Below are 15,711 nucleotides of genomic sequence, written 5' to 3'. Positions count from 1 at the left end.
GAGAGACAGAGGAGAAAAAATTGATACAAGACAAGATGGATCTTAGAAAGATCCAGCCAAGATGGTCTTGGAAAGCCGAGCACAAACAAACGGCATGATGAGCAGTACAGCAAAATGTGAAGGAATGCAGGTAAGATCAAAGGACGTGGGTTATCCTTATATAATGCAGAGTCCTGATCTGGAAAAGAAACTTCAGACAGGACTTCAATGAGAGGAAAGAGGAGGAGACAGCAGAGTCACAGCAGCTAATCAGCTTACCAAGAGTTTCCCTCATGTTACCATGGTCAAGAAGTTTGCATGTACAGCCAGGAAAATTGTAAGAAAAGAAAGTTCTGCCTATAGCAACATGGCAGCTCAGCTTGCTCTCAAGATGGGGAAAGTGCTGTAAACCACTTTCCATCCATATACAAAAGCATCTTACCTTCTTAAAAATCTGAGTCCGGGGTTTTGAGATATGGTCCTTCAGGAATACTGGACCAGCACTCAGTCTGTAGTTGTGGTGTTCCTCAGAGTGGACTTCAAGTAGAATAGAAAACAAGGAGCAGCCTAGAGAAAGAATATCACTTGATCACATTTTGCTCATGTAAAAATTCAGCAGGCAAATAACCAATGACATGTTGATTCTCATGGGCAACAATTTCAACTGCTTGCAAAGAGTACTTTTCCTCACCCCTTCCCTGAGCCTGGCACAGGCAGTGAGCAAAAAGGCATGCTAATGCCATAATTTCCTCAAATAAATCCACTCTTACTATTTTCTCCTCAATTGCTTGCTATTTTAAACTCCTCCTCTGTCAGAGGATGTACAGTCACCAAAGCAGTCAGTCTGATATGTCAAGAGAATAGAGTTTCCCACACGAGAATAAAACAGTTGTGTTACTCCTTCCTTCTTCCCCTACAGCTTAACTTACCCCAAGAAGGGCACATGCTAGCTCATTTCAGAAATTGCCAACGTGGCTACAAAGGGTGAACTCTTCAGCAGGCAATGATAAAGAGCAAGGACAGTCCCTCCTCATGCCACCTCTCTCTTGTTGTGCACCAGTTAAAGTCAAATAGAGGTGTGCACTGGGCTTATTGCAGCACTGTTTATCAAGATATGGAGAGCTGTGCTCTTTGAAGAAGTTTCTTGGAGTGGACTCTGAGCCTATTTTTTTTTTACATTCCCCACTTTCGAACCTAGAGGATGAGCTAGAATTTTCAAGGCAACATCAGGATGAAGAATACAATTGTTCTAGTGCAACAGAGCCTCTGATTTGCATGTGAAAAGTGACTTCCAGACAAAGTTATTGTCCCACATTTAACCCTGCTGGTGAGGAATCCTTCTTTGATTTAACACATAGTAGCTTAAGACCAACACAGACATTTCCTATGTTGTTGTCCAGGATATCCCCAAGCTGCCAAGTGTGTGGAAAATCCGCAAGATGTGACGCTCACAGAAGGCAAAAATCCTGTGCTAATCAGGGAGTCAGGAGAGAGCTGGACTCTAATGAAAGATGAATTGGGGTGGCTCCTTCACTCAAAAGGAACAGTGCACATATTAACAAAAAAAAAAGGTTGGGGGGGGGAAGAGAGAGTAGATAAACACTTTATTCAGAAATCTTAAACACTTACAAATTCACAGCCACTCCTCAGATAACAAACTTCCCTTTGTTTCCAGGAAAAAAAAAAAACCAACCTCAAAGTCACATAAATTCCTTCTTATCACGTCCCTGTATGTGCAGGACACAAAAGTGGTCAGGCAGTTGGACTAGAGGATGTGCTGGTCTCTTTTCCCAAGGAACAAGTGATAGGACAAGAGGAAATGGCCTCGAGTTGTGTCAGGGGAGGTTTAGATTGGATATGAGGAAAAAAATTCTTCACCGAAAGGGATGTCAAGCATTGGAACAGACTGTCCAGGGAAGTGGTGGAGTCACCATCCCTGGAGGTATTTAAAAGATGCATAGATGTGGTGCTTAGGGACATGGTTTAGTGATTGGAGTTGGCACTGCTAGGTTAACAGTTGGACTTGATCTTAAAGCTCTTTTGCAACCTAAAACATTCTATGATTCTAAAACAAATGAAAATAATGTGGAAAGATCACATAAATAAAACACAGAAATAGGCAGAAGAAAACATATGTTCCTTCCAAGTACTTAGGGACAGATTGAAATAGTTAGCAAAACTTTTAACAAATGCATTGAGAGAAATAAGGAAAAATTATATAATGGGACATTTTATTTAATTACAATTGTTTCCAGGGAACAAGCAACAGCAAAACATGCTTGCATTTAAGAAATTAGACATTCACATGAATAACAGTTACATACATAGCTCTACCAATAGCCTATTCAGTTTCAGAGTGATGATAATTTATCACCTTGTGGTATTACTTCAAGATGAGCTCAAATACAGAAGACCAGATGATACAGCATAGGTGGAAGTTCTTAGCGGAGCTGCAACAGCTATGGGTTGTAGTGCAGCTCATTAGCAGCAGATACATGGAATGACACAGTCAACACTTGCGAAGCCAGCATCCACAATACTCACTTTGCAGAGGTTTTAGAATCATAGAATGGTTAGGGTTGGAAGGGACCTCAAAGATCATCTAGTTCCAACCCCCCATGCTGCAGGCAGGGACACCCTCCACTAGACCACGTTGCCCAAAGCTTCATCCAACCTGGTCTTAAACACTGCCAGGGATGGGGCCTCCACAACCTCTCTGGGCAACCTGTGCCAGTGCCTCACCACTCTAACAGTAAAGAATTTCTTTCTAACATCTAATCTAAATCAACCCTCCTTCAGCTTAAACCCATTCCCCCTTGTCCTGTCACTACACTCCCTGATAAACAGTCCCTCCCCATCTTTCCTGTAGGCCCCTTCAGGTACTGGTAAGCTGCAATTAGATCTCCCCAGAGCTGCCTTTTCTCCAAGATGAACAACTGCAATGCTCTCAGCCTGTCCTCATGGGAGAGGTGCTCCAGCCCTCTGATCAGCTTCATGGCCCTCCTCTGGACTCTCTCCAACAGCTCCATGTCTCTCCTGTACTGGGGCCCCCAGAGCTGGACGCAGTTCTCCAGGTGGGGTCTCACCAGAGCGGAGTAGAGGGGCAGGATCACCTCCCTCGACCTGCTGGTCACGCCTCTTTTGATGCAGCCCAGGACACGGTTGGCTTTCTGGGCTGCAAGCGCACACTGCCAGCTCATGTTGAGCTTCTCATCAGTCAATACCCCCAAGTCCTTCTCCTCAGGGCTGCTTTCAATCCATTCCTTGCCCAGCCTATAGTCATGCTTGGGATTGCCCCGACCCACGTGCAGGACCTTGGCCTTGTTGAACTTCATGCGGTTCACAAGGGCCCACCTCTCCAGCCTGTCCAGGTCCCTCTGGACGGCATCCCTTCCCTCCAGCGTGTCGACCACACCACACAGCTTTTACTTTAGTCCTGGCCTAATCTGGTGCCATGACATGAATGGCAGTTAGAAGTTGGAGTGTGAGTGCGTTGGGTGGGCTCCTGGAGTGCGTCTTTGGGTGCAGTTTTACTTGGAATGATCCCCGTGGCTGCAACACAAACCTAAGGGTGAGAAATAGGGTCTATCAGATCTCCTTCAAAAGCGTACTCTTGGTCTGAAATAAGACATTAAATGAAGGCGCACACTTTACTTCATGCCTACACAAAGCATGTAGAAGCAGTTTCTGGCATAATTGCCTTGTCTTCACTAGATCCAGACTGTTACATGCAGTTTTAATAGATACTATGTTTCTTAATGCTTCTTTCAATAAAAAAAAAAAATCCACCACTTGACTAAAAGTGACTTCTTACTTTCTCACCCACTACCATCAGTGCAAAGTAAAACAACTGGACCCTACCGTGATTTTAAGATGACACACGTGATTCTGTAATCAGAAATAAAGTTTTACACAACTGTCAAATAATTGCATGTCCATTTGGTAGCACTTACAAACCTAACTATCTAACTGTTTCCAGGAGAAAACTACCCTGCCAGCACCACTCCTTTAAAACAGTTTCCAGGTACAAACTTCCAGGCAGACTTGAAGCCCGTTTGAGAAGACAGGCTTATGGCTAGTCTGTTACACCATAATAGCTGGGGTCATGTTCTCTGATATTTGCGTCATCCAGCCACTGGAAGAATCCTGGGACCATCATGTGGGTAGCTCAGCTACAGCATGAGAAGAGGGAGGGAAAGTGCCAGGGCAGCAAACCAGCCTTATGGTTTATGTCACATGCTCTCTGTGAACAGCATCTCTTCCTGCCACTGCTGGAGACAGAGTATGGGGTTAGGCAGCCAGCCAGCCTGCCCTGGTAAGCATTTCTTGGTTATGTTCATCATAGGACATAGCACCTGGATGGTGCCAAGGATAGGGCTCCATGGGAAGGGCTGTCTTTCTGAGACTCAGCTCTTCTAGTACCAAGGTCTGAAGTTAATCCTCTGCCTTTTTCTCATTCTCTTTTTAAGCAAGATAACTTTCAAATTTTTGTTTCTGTATACGAGTACATGCTTTAAAGAGTCTGTTTGGTGATGTATAGACGAGCTACTAACTTAGATACACCTGCCCTAAGGATTACGTAGAAGGATACCATGACAAGATATATTCAAGTTTTTCAGTGGACAGCCAGGGAAGAAGCAAGAAAATTACTGAGAAGAGATGGTTTAATCATGACTTCTTCCCTGTGCTTACTGTGAGGGTAAAAGCGTATGACCTTGACTGAGACAGTATTGAATCCTGCCCTGGGGAATGACATGCAGACATCAAACAAAGGTAGCTTAGTCCTTAATTACAAAAACTTAAGTTATATTAGAAGAAGAGTGAAGAAACTAAATGCAACTTGAAGAATAATAGAATAGCTGTAGAGACTGACAAAGAAATGCAATTAGCAGGAATTCCCATCTCAGCTCTATTTCTTAGAGGAGAATCTGAAAAGATACATGCAAAGAGCTGGAGAAAGAAAGGAGACCAATCTCTGCTCTTGAAGCAGCAGCTCTGAGATTATTTTCTTCCTTTTGTTGAAGGATGGATTTTTTCTTCCTCTTTTCCCAGTATTTATTCACAACAACATTTTCTGACTGTTAACCAAACAAGAACGTAGTTAGGATTATATCTTTCCCCCTTGTTTGTTCTCTGAGCTTGGATATCTGCCACTCCCTTGTTAACAGATATTAGATTTCAGTGCCTGATATTTAGGCCAAAATAATACAATTAAATAAGAAGAACTTGTCAGAAGTCAAGTTTATGGCATTTGAGACTTGACAAACTGTATCACAAGAAATAGTTATTTGAATCTGATGTTCAAAGTCCAAACCATCTTCTTCCTTACCAGCTTTTGTTAGCTTAAAGATGTTAGTTGCAGTAATTAATTGGAAATAGTGCTGAGCTGCTATTGACACCTGTTTATATGTTAAGAACAGAGTATTGCACCAGTTCACATTGAGTTGTTTTCTACACAGAGAGAAGGACGTATTCTCGCAAAAATATGTTTTCCCTGAAAGCCTCCTTTTGGAGAGTGAGGGGGGGAAAAAAAACCCAAACACCAAAAAAGCACAAAGCCAACAACAGAAAAACAGCCAGGCATTTAGGGTCGCTATTCCAAAAAGAGCACAAAGCCAAGGCAAAAAGTCATCAAAAGCTGTTAGTATTTTGGAGACAGTTCATTGCAGTTAATACAGTTCTGCAAAATATTTTTATTTTATCAAGGTAGCATTTTCTGATCTACGCATAATTGAAACAATCTTTTCCTCATTTTCAGTGCATCTGAAAAGCCAAGTTCTTGGAAACTCTATGATTCAAAATTCTTCATTACAAAAAGCATAAAATAAATCTGTTTAAGATATTACTGCATGATATAATAATTCCATCCTTGCTGTTTTTAAAATAGGATAAAAACCCAATACAGAACATAAAATTGTATCAGAAGACAAAAAGCTGTGATTGTGAAAACACAAGAGAAAAGTGTCTTAAGATTGGGAGTGGAAAGTAAAAACAATTGCAGATTTTTTTTCTGCGAGCCTGGGGAGTCATAAACACCAGATCAGCTGACAGAAAAAGTAGCAGAAGATTTATAAGAAACCAAAAGACATTTTAATTTGGGATACTTTGAAGTATCCTCAAGTAATATCATCATATTGGTAAGGTAGTAGCCAAAAAGAGCTATTTAAGTGCCTGGAATAAGACAAAGTGATTTTTTTGGCAAGGTAGCAGTAACAGCCACAGTAACAGCCTCAACATTGGCTTTCCTACAGGTTTTCTTTTCAGGAAACACTCTGAATCCAAGTGTGATATGTGCATTAAAGAGAATACCTATTCCTCTTTAAATTTAAATTCTCTTTAAATTAAAAAAAAAACCCAAACTAAAAAAAAAAAAAAAAACCACCAAATTGTTATAAAATAACCTGATTTGGATAGTACTTTTTAAAAAATTTGCCTTGTAATGACAAAATTCTGCTCAGACTGCTTTTTTTTGGATGAGAGTGAGTACAATCACTGTCCCTTCCTTCTTCTATTCCTGCCCCAGAAAGTTAATGAAGAAACTTTTTTCCCTTCCCTTGCTTTTCCTAGAGTACTTGAAATGAAACATTTATGAACATTAGTGCCAAGTCAAGTGGAACATTTTAATATCAATGACTGAACACAGTCCACGTTTTGTATTTTCACAAGGAAAAGCTAAACTTTGTGCATTTCTTCCCCCTCTCCGTCCATTTTTTAAGTTAAATAAATTATATTAAAAAAAAAAACCATCTACCTTCCTGGCCAGAAGGGAAGTAAAATAAATAAGTGCTACACCACAGTTATACAAATCTTTCACTTGCAATTGCTTTTTTTTTTTTTTATGAGCCTGTAACTTCTCACAGACTTTAACTTCACAGATCCAATGAACGTCACGATCATAACTGATTACCGTTTATGCAGATATACTGGGGAGAAGCCTGGCACATCGTATTATGACAAACAGAATATTGCACTTACAGACTTTACAGTCCTAAAATCTGCTTACTGAAGAACTATCAGCATTGCAAGCTTGCGTGGGAGTCCCTGGATTTCTAACAGCAGCTTCAGTGTGGCACTCCACCTCTGCAGCATTTATAAGAGAGTCAGTTAAAGAGCACCACTTTAAAAACAACATCTTGCAGCATTATATCTTGGCCCACAGTAGATCCAGATCACATATATCCACTTCAGAATCTCACTTGCAGAGCAACCCACCACAGTCCACAACTTTGTGCCTGTCCTGCCTGCATTTTATATTAGTCTCAGTCAAAACAGAGGTTTTAGCTTTGCTAATGACTTCTGTTAAGATGCTCATTTGCCTTCATAGAATCATAGAATATTTTAGGTTGCAAAAGAGCTTTAGGATAAACTCAACTGTTAACCTAGAACTGCCAACTCCACCACTAAACTATGTCCCTAAGCACCATATCTACACATCTTCTAAATCTCCACCACTTCCCTGGGTGGCCTGTTGCAATGTTTGACAACCCTTTCGGTGAAGAAATTTATCCAAATACCCAATCTAAACCTCCCCTGCAACAACTTGAGGCTGTTTCCTCTTGTCCTATCACTTGTTCCTTGGGAAAAGAGACTGACACCCACTGCCTTCCAATTGCTGTGATGATTATAGAGCCTTCAGGAGTAAGAGTCGTTTCAAAAGTACCTACTTGCTGCTGAAACAATGTTCAAAACCCTTATGATTCCATTGTGACATTTGAGCTGTTTTTTCCCTTAGAGTATCTTCCTTTGCAGATGGATAATTATATTAAGATCATCACTACGGATGTATGTTCTTATTCCCAAAACTCTTCCTCTCCATAGCAGTAACCACAGCTTTTCCCTCTCCGTCATCCCAAGTTGTCTGGTTTTAATCTTGAAACTATGGGCATTTCAGTGCCGTAAGTTAGGTATCTGCGGAGATTTTCTTGTTTCTTTGTATTAGCACAGATAAGACAGAAAGACGACAGAAAATAAATTATCAGGCCAGAAGTATAGCCAGAACATAGAAGTCAGGGACTAATTTCCATACATCTGGATGCAATCTCTGCTCCAGCAGGGACAACTCCTCCTGAATGATGAAATATATGGTATATTTGAAAAAGGGTTCATTCAGAACTAAACCTTATCCACAGATCACATCACACAAGATTTTACATTTAAAAACACACAAAATAATTCTCTACACCCTGTTTTCAGACCTAAAGGTTTCCCTTAAGTTTTTTTGTTAGATGATTGAATTCTCACCACTGACTTTCTTTTACCTACTTACATGTTCAAACAATGTAAAGAGAGCTTTCTGCGAAACTACTTAAGATTCGAACAAATGACAGGTGCCATGAACCCAACACTCATAACTACACCCCCACAGAAGGTGAGTGAGCCTAACCCTGCAAAAACACACCGGTACGTGCCTCCACATTTATGAGCCAATGCTCAGTAATATTCCTTCAGTAACAAACTAGACATCAAAAATCAAGACCCAACTTCACTATAATCAACAAGAACAACTTAGGGAACGTATCTTTACAGTAAACAGCTTTTTTAGTTTTGCAGAAGTAGGATAATACTTGACTACAAGTTGAAGCTAGACTACCAAGTAAAAAAAAAAAAAAAAAAAAAAAAAAAAAAAAAGAAAAAAAAAAAAAAAAGAAAAAAAAAAAAAAAAAAAAAAAAAAAAAAAAAAGAAAAAACAGAAAAAAAGAAAAAAAAAGAAAAAAAGACAAAAAAAAAGACAAAAAAAAGACATATCTTTGGAAAGGAGTCACCAGAGCCACTTTCTTAAACATGCAATAGACTCTTTATCGCCTGAAGTTTTTATGACATCTAGGCAATCAAATGGTTTGAGGGGAAAACTGTATATTATATGGCCAATACAAAGCTCTGATCTGCAGGTTACAATAAACAACTGTGTGTGTTTGCAGGTCTTCAAGAGTACAGTATCTTCTTTAAACTACACTTGTTTGATTTACATGAAAAAGTGTAATTCAGATCCTCTCTTTCCTTTCTCTTAAAAAAACCCAAAACCAACTCAAACCAACAAACCAGAAAAAGCTGCTCAGCCAGCAGCAGGGCAGAAAAGCCTGAAACCAAGACCATACCAACATATGCTAAAGGCTCGTGATCTAGAAGAAAATAATCTAGTATCTTTTAAGCCTTCTGATATTTTAAAATCTTGCTTTCTGCAAAGACTAGTAATAATTCAGTATTTGGGACTATAGATGCTGCTTCTAATTACAAAACATTTAAATAAAACTGAAGTCAGAGATGTTAAAGACTGAAACGTTTCTCAGGGGGATTGATTTTGGGGAGAGACCATGGAATTTTTTTCAAAAGTAGAGTGCTAACAGTGGCATATTAACAACAGAAGTATATGATGCCACTTCAGGAGAAAGAGGCGCCATCACCTACATTTATGAAGCTGCTGGAAAAAAGATAACTTGGGCCAAGAAAAGGTACTAAATAATACCTTGCCTTTACAGGAAATACTTCATCCAGTGACTACAAAGGTAAAATCTCTGCACAGCTTCAACACTTATGTAGGAAAAGGTTAAGCATCTCTAGATCCACACTAGCTTAAAGACTTGATTTTCAGAGGCAATGATTATCAATAATTCTGTCTTGTGCCCATGAACATGGAGGTGCTCAACAGCACCTAAAATCTAGAGACTTGTCTCAAACGGGTTTTCACTGTTTATGTGTTTAATGATCATGCATGAATATGTTAGCAGGCTTCAAAAAATCTTTTGACTTATTAGCATTCTTGTGTCAAAAAAATCAAGCTAAATAAGAAATCAATAGTCTCCAGACCATGCTTCTAATTACGTATTGTGTGAACATACACATTATTTAATTGATAGTATAGCAGGTGAAAAATTTGTAAGCACTTTTAAAAAATGTATAGAAAATGTGATAGTTAAAATAATGAAAGCACCACTTTAATGATAGCCCATTATATTTCTGTTATCTGTTTAATGCTTACTGGCTAGAGACTTGGGGGAAAAAATCACTCCAATATACAACTAAAAAGTGCCACTTTGAACATGAAAACCAGCCAGGAATATATTGAACTCACCAAGATTTAAGCTTCTGGCTTTTGAAAATTCTGCTCCTTAAATTTTCAATTTTTTACTCATAGGTGCCATAGTAATAAGTCCAATGGCCATCTGGAAGAGGAAATATTTTAAATGAGTTATTCATGTTGCTTTATGAATTTCAGATTTACTAGGAGAGGGGCTGGAAGTTGTGCTGTAGTAACAACCAGTACAGAGCGGGTTGAATGCAGGAAAGACGGTGAGAGAGATGCAAAGGGATCTAAACAAAAATTATTGGTTTCCAAAGCAAAATACATGTGGAGAAGAGAAAAAGAATAAAACACTTTAGTAAGGGCAGAGCTGCAAAACAAAGAAAGACTAAGTGTACTACTCTTAAGTTATCTCAAACCAAGGGTGAAGTCAATTGCTGAAGTTACATACTTCTGGAAAATGCTGTTCAAGTAACATTTAAACCTCAGATCTAACCTCAACACATTAAGACAGCCATTAATATCTCAAGCCCTTCAAATTTGAAAATGCAGGTTCTTTAAAATCAGGCCAGGATCATGACTTTAACAGAAGCTCCCCAATTCCTGCAAAGAACTTCACTGCAGAGAGTCAACGAAATGTTGATTCCTTTGTTTCTTCTTTCCTTCAAGAAGCAGCTCTCCAGCTTGTAACCTTAAAATACGTTGAATGCAGCCGACTCGTGCAATTGGAGTTACAATGCAAAAACACAAATAGTTGACTGAGCTTCTACCTTTCTTCATAAAAGATAATGGGAATTTGTGATAAAGATTCATTCAAATGCTGAATCACTGTGAATCAATGAAAGAGAAGAGGTCAGGGCATTAAACTGCTGTAATTGTTTCTATGGATATATAGAAATCAAATATCAAGACACAACATTTGTAGTAAGACATAGTATATTAGCTCATCTGAGAGAGGCATCCAGCCTCTGAAGGGGTTTTTAGTAACACATGCCATGGTATGCCTTGCTTTGGCTTTTACTCAGCAGTCTTGAATAGAAATTAATTTGGTATTATTAAGGGGAGAATTACAATAAGATAGAACAATGCAGTATTATTCTCACTTGAGTAGACGTCGAGGAATTAGTCTCATATAGAGCTGTACAAATTAAGCTGAATGATTGCTGACATATTCCATTGCTGTACTCCTGGCAAGCTTCCCCTTTCTGCCCAGTACCTTATGCCAAATTTTCTATGCCCATACGGTGAACCAAATGTGGCTTTAACAGAAGGCACAGAAGACATGGTGATTCCAGATACCTTTTCTTTGCCTATAAGTATGTCTCAAAATTAGTCCTATCCAACTTTCTTCACTGGCCATCCCCAGTAACTTCTCTTAGCACCAATTAATTTTGTCTTTAGGACTTAGCGATAAAGAAATTCCCTCTTGCCGCAAAGCATGTCATTTTCAGATCACGTTAAAGTTTTGACTACATGTGAAAAAGACCCATTTTTCTATACATAGATCAGGCAATCTCTGAAGGCAGAGGATACCAGAAATACCAATCACAGCACATTGGAAGTATCCCAGCCAACCAGCTGCTATAGTTGTTCCTAGGAAGGCAGGCAGGCAGGCAATTTTCTTCTCTTGTTCTAAATGTACTGAAGGAGGTATCACTGGTTTGGCAATTTGTAATCACAGTCTTCAGGGCAATATTATAGCCTGGGAAGAAGCCAATAGTGGCATTTGATATTTTAGGTATACCATCAAAAAACAACCCAGAATCTTTCCTAGTGTTCCTCACCTGTGGCCATGCTCCAAGCCATGAACATGCCAAATCTGATCTAGGTTTCTTTTATCCAGTTCATAGGCATCTAAATCTAACAACTGTTATGTAGAATGCCTGCAGCCCTAAAGAATCTGAAGGGGAAGACTGATGAACCTCATCCCTCACCTTTGGTCTGAACTCCACTTTGTACAGAGCTAGTCTACCACAAAAACTTTCAGATCACACTAGACCTATTCAGGGCTCTGACGGCTCCAGGAAACCAGATACAATTCAACCCAGGCAGCTGGAATATAACCCTGCTTGTGTGTCTAATTAAGGTTATTAAACTATGGGGCTTATATGGATGAAAGATAGCTGAACTGGCTGTATCAGTCAACAGAGATCACTTGGATGTACTAGTATAAATTACCTCACAACAATCCAAATTAGTGAAAGAGGCCTGAAAGTAAGTGCTCTCTCCTCCCTATTTTGAAAAATACAGCTGTTTGTTTAGTAACCTTCAAATATAAGATGCACGAACTGCTCAGGAGCAAAGCTTCAAACATTCTGGCTAAAAATCCTTTGCAGATATGCAGTTTTATATTTCCAAAACTACCAAACACTCACGTTCTGGCTAAAGGGAGAGCAACGACCACTCTGCTGTAGCGCACAACAGTTTGTCTTGGGCTGCTCTCAAGTAGACTACCTGCCACGGCTGCCAAGCGAGGACCCCTCAACAAGTACATCTCAAGCAACCACAATTAGCCATAAAACAGGATGCTTCAAGAGGAGTGATTTGTGCCACTGCAGAAAACAACTCTGAAGTGTCAAGAGCAGGATATAACGGAGGGCTCCCTTCTGACACATCTCTTATGCCATCATTATAAAGTTTGATTTTGACTTAGTTACCAGTTCTCTTGATTGTGAGGATTTCAGCACACACTAGTCAGCACCAGAGGGGTATCCATGTGGAATAGAGAGCAATTTTCCTCCTGGCAAGCATATTTTTGTAAGTGACTATTCTTATTCCAGTAAAATTTATTTCATACTTCAAGAGGGGGAAAAAACCCCCAACCCCCAAAAATCAAACCAACTCCCAAACCACACTGTGGTTTTAAACACTTTGTCTTGACAAACAACAATTGGGCCGGTGGCAGCAGAGTGTCTGTGAAGCTAGGATTAAGGAACAGTCAGAAAATGCTGATAGCTAAATTCTCTTTTTGAGGTCAAAGTTTGAATTACTTGCGAGAGTAATGAATGTAGACTGGGGTGAGAAGGCCAGACAGGGCAGCTCTCTGCTCCCATTCCTAAACCATCCTCTGCTCCCATACCTCTCACTGCACTAGGTGACTAAGATATTTGATAAATTCTCATTCCTTGTGCACTGCTGGAGTCAAAGTGAAATGAAAATTCAGATTAAGAATTAGTCCCATGGGTGATGCTGAGAGACCTTAAGCTTTCAAAGGGACACAAACTTCAACTAGATCTATGCAACGTGACTTAGGGAAGAGAAACAGTACTTCCAACAGCAGGTTAATAACAGCTATTTGTTAGGCTTGAGCAGAGAGTGTTCGTTTGCTGCAGCATGGCTCATGTTGCTGGGGCAAGTCCCACCATCTCAGCTGCCAAGTATTTAATTTCAACCCATTTGATGTGTCTCATCCAAGTATACTGCTCAAAAAAAAAAAAAAGGCAGAATCTTTCTGAAGAAACAAACACATTAAGTCTTTCAGTTTTTTGTTTTTAAGACAGAAGGCTTCATAAATTATATGAACTTTACTCATCAACTGAGAATTTGCAGTGGAGAAGCTACTGGAAAACATCAGAACATTTCAGGGTTTGCTTATTTACATAAACATGTCCCAGTGAAGAAGGGACAACAAAAGCAACAGTGGTTTCCCAGCCGTCACACTACTGAATACAGATTTCAAATGATACATTCCTTGCACAGATACTATAAAATCTCTTTTTTCCACAGGGACACCCCACACTGTGTAACTTCCAGATGTTGTCCTACAGTGACATGTTCAGTTCTCAGCTGCCATCCACAAGCAGATGTTTCTTTTCATGCTATAGTCTGTAAACATTTTGCCTTCAGCAGAAATCTATTTAAGCAGTATTTTTGAAGTTCAAAGAACTGCTTTATTTCTTTTTCAGTTTTGTGTATTTCTATCTTTGAGAAGCAGAGAACCATAATTTCTTTCTCCTTAGATTCATGCTTCACAGACAATCCTCTATTTATCACTCAAGTCAGTTTTGTAGTTAAATTCCACACTGAGAGGTTAAATTTTCGATCTATTCACTCTATGATTGCAATCAATCAACAAGTTTAAAAATGCATGTTTAAAAAACTTTTCTTACAGCAGTATTTTTATTCTCTGTATGCTACTATATTAATCCCACACACATTCCATAATTCCAATCTCCATGAAAAATAATTTCTTTCAAAATTTCATTAAAAACAAGCCTTGCTTTATTTTAGGTATAAAGTTTATTTATTCAAACCCACCCTCCAATGCTATTCCTATTATTTCTGAGGTTAATAATAATCAAACACCTAGAATTCAGCAAGAATTTTCTACAGAAAACAATATGTTTTGTTTCACCGGAAGTATAAATGATATGAAACATTTTCATTCTTTTTTTTCTTTTTTTGCATATTATTTTGTTATTTCTTCAGACAAATGTGCATGATAAATACTTTAAAGAACAGCTGTGATAGAGTGAATTTGCTGTTATTTGTAAATGACAGTGTTTACCATTCTTAAATATTCAGATAGCTCTTCTATATTTGGGGAAATATTGCAACCTCTCAAACTGTCATTTTTGCAAAATGATAATTCTGAAAATTTAGGCTTAAAACCAAGTCACTATTTCATACAGTCAAAGTTGCGTTTATGCAAACAAGGAAAAGAAAATTCTACAAATACTGAAAGTCTGCTCAGCTAGGGATCCAGTCCCCGCAGAGATACAGAAATACACAAGTACTGGATTAAAGTCCTTACAGACAGCTTCCTTGAATGAAACACAGGAGAATATTTCCAGACATTCACTTTTGATGTCACTGCATTTGCTTTGGGATCTAAAAAGAGTTGGTTTCATGCAGTCAGAGAGATGGTAAGTCACAAGCATGTTTCCTCCCAAAATACTTAATGTTTCAAATATTTGTCAGATACAGTGCTTTGCACTGAAACATGCACCCAGTAAATCAGTCAAGAGTCAGATAAAATATTATCTGAGGAAATCATAAGCTGTTTGCAGACCATTTAGGAAAAGAAGTGTTACTAACTGGACCCGGTCATAAAATTAAATGCTGGCTTTCGCATAGATCATCTTGAAATCCCTTTTCTATTAGGTATCTTATAAAAATTTACCAGGGGCCAACTTTTAGTTTTCTCTTTTCGCCCTTAAATCCACGCAAACTTGAATCCCATGCCAGAGCTCAGTTCTTTGGCCCCTATTTCCCTCTGGACACTTTAATCTCTTTCCAAGCATCATTTGAAGATTTGCCTCCTGTGAACACCTACTCTGCACTTTCCACACTTTGTAAGAGGATGTTCTTCCCACGTTCCCAAGTACTCCTTATTCTCTAGAGGTCTAAGTGAAGTTTATTCAAGAGATGAGAGCAGGCAACCAGCTTTCTTTCACCACCTGGCATCTATCATTACGAGTTTCACTTATTAGTCCTAATTCCCAGCTTCTTTATTATACTGTGCCTGAATATGTTCAGTTTGCTTTGAAGTAGGAGAGAATACGCAGACCGAGTAGGACAGCTCTTGGAAACATCATCGTCTACAGACATGTCCCAGTAGCATGATATTCTTCAAGCACAAAAGAGATGGCAGAGGACACCTGACTCATCGGAGGTCGGCAGGGCAGGGCAGCCCTCCAGCCCGGTCTGTAGGCACACCTGAGGGCAGTGCTGTGCATGTGCTGCTGTGCACAAGCCGCTGTCAGCACGGAGCT

At 39.3% G+C, this 15,711-nt stretch overlaps 1 long non-coding RNA gene across 1 annotated transcript in view; it reads right to left on the bottom strand.

The window, feature by feature from the left end:
- Positions 1 to 428: 428 nt before the first annotated feature.
- Positions 429 to 15,711, bottom strand: part of LOC142604095 (uncharacterized) — a 65,736-nt gene continuing 50,453 nt past the window's right edge. The window contains exon 3 of the long non-coding RNA XR_012837992.1: positions 429 to 546. This is a non-coding gene — a long non-coding RNA (uncharacterized LOC142604095). The remainder of the gene's footprint in view (positions 547 to 15,711) is intronic.

Source organism: Balearica regulorum, chromosome 16 (assembly GCF_011004875.1).
Source record: "Balearica regulorum gibbericeps isolate bBalReg1 chromosome 16, bBalReg1.pri, whole genome shotgun sequence".
Lineage (NCBI taxonomy): Eukaryota > Metazoa > Chordata > Aves > Gruiformes > Gruidae > Balearica > Balearica regulorum.
Note: the sequence above shows the minus strand (reverse complement) of the source record. Positions and strands in the feature narration are given on the sequence as shown.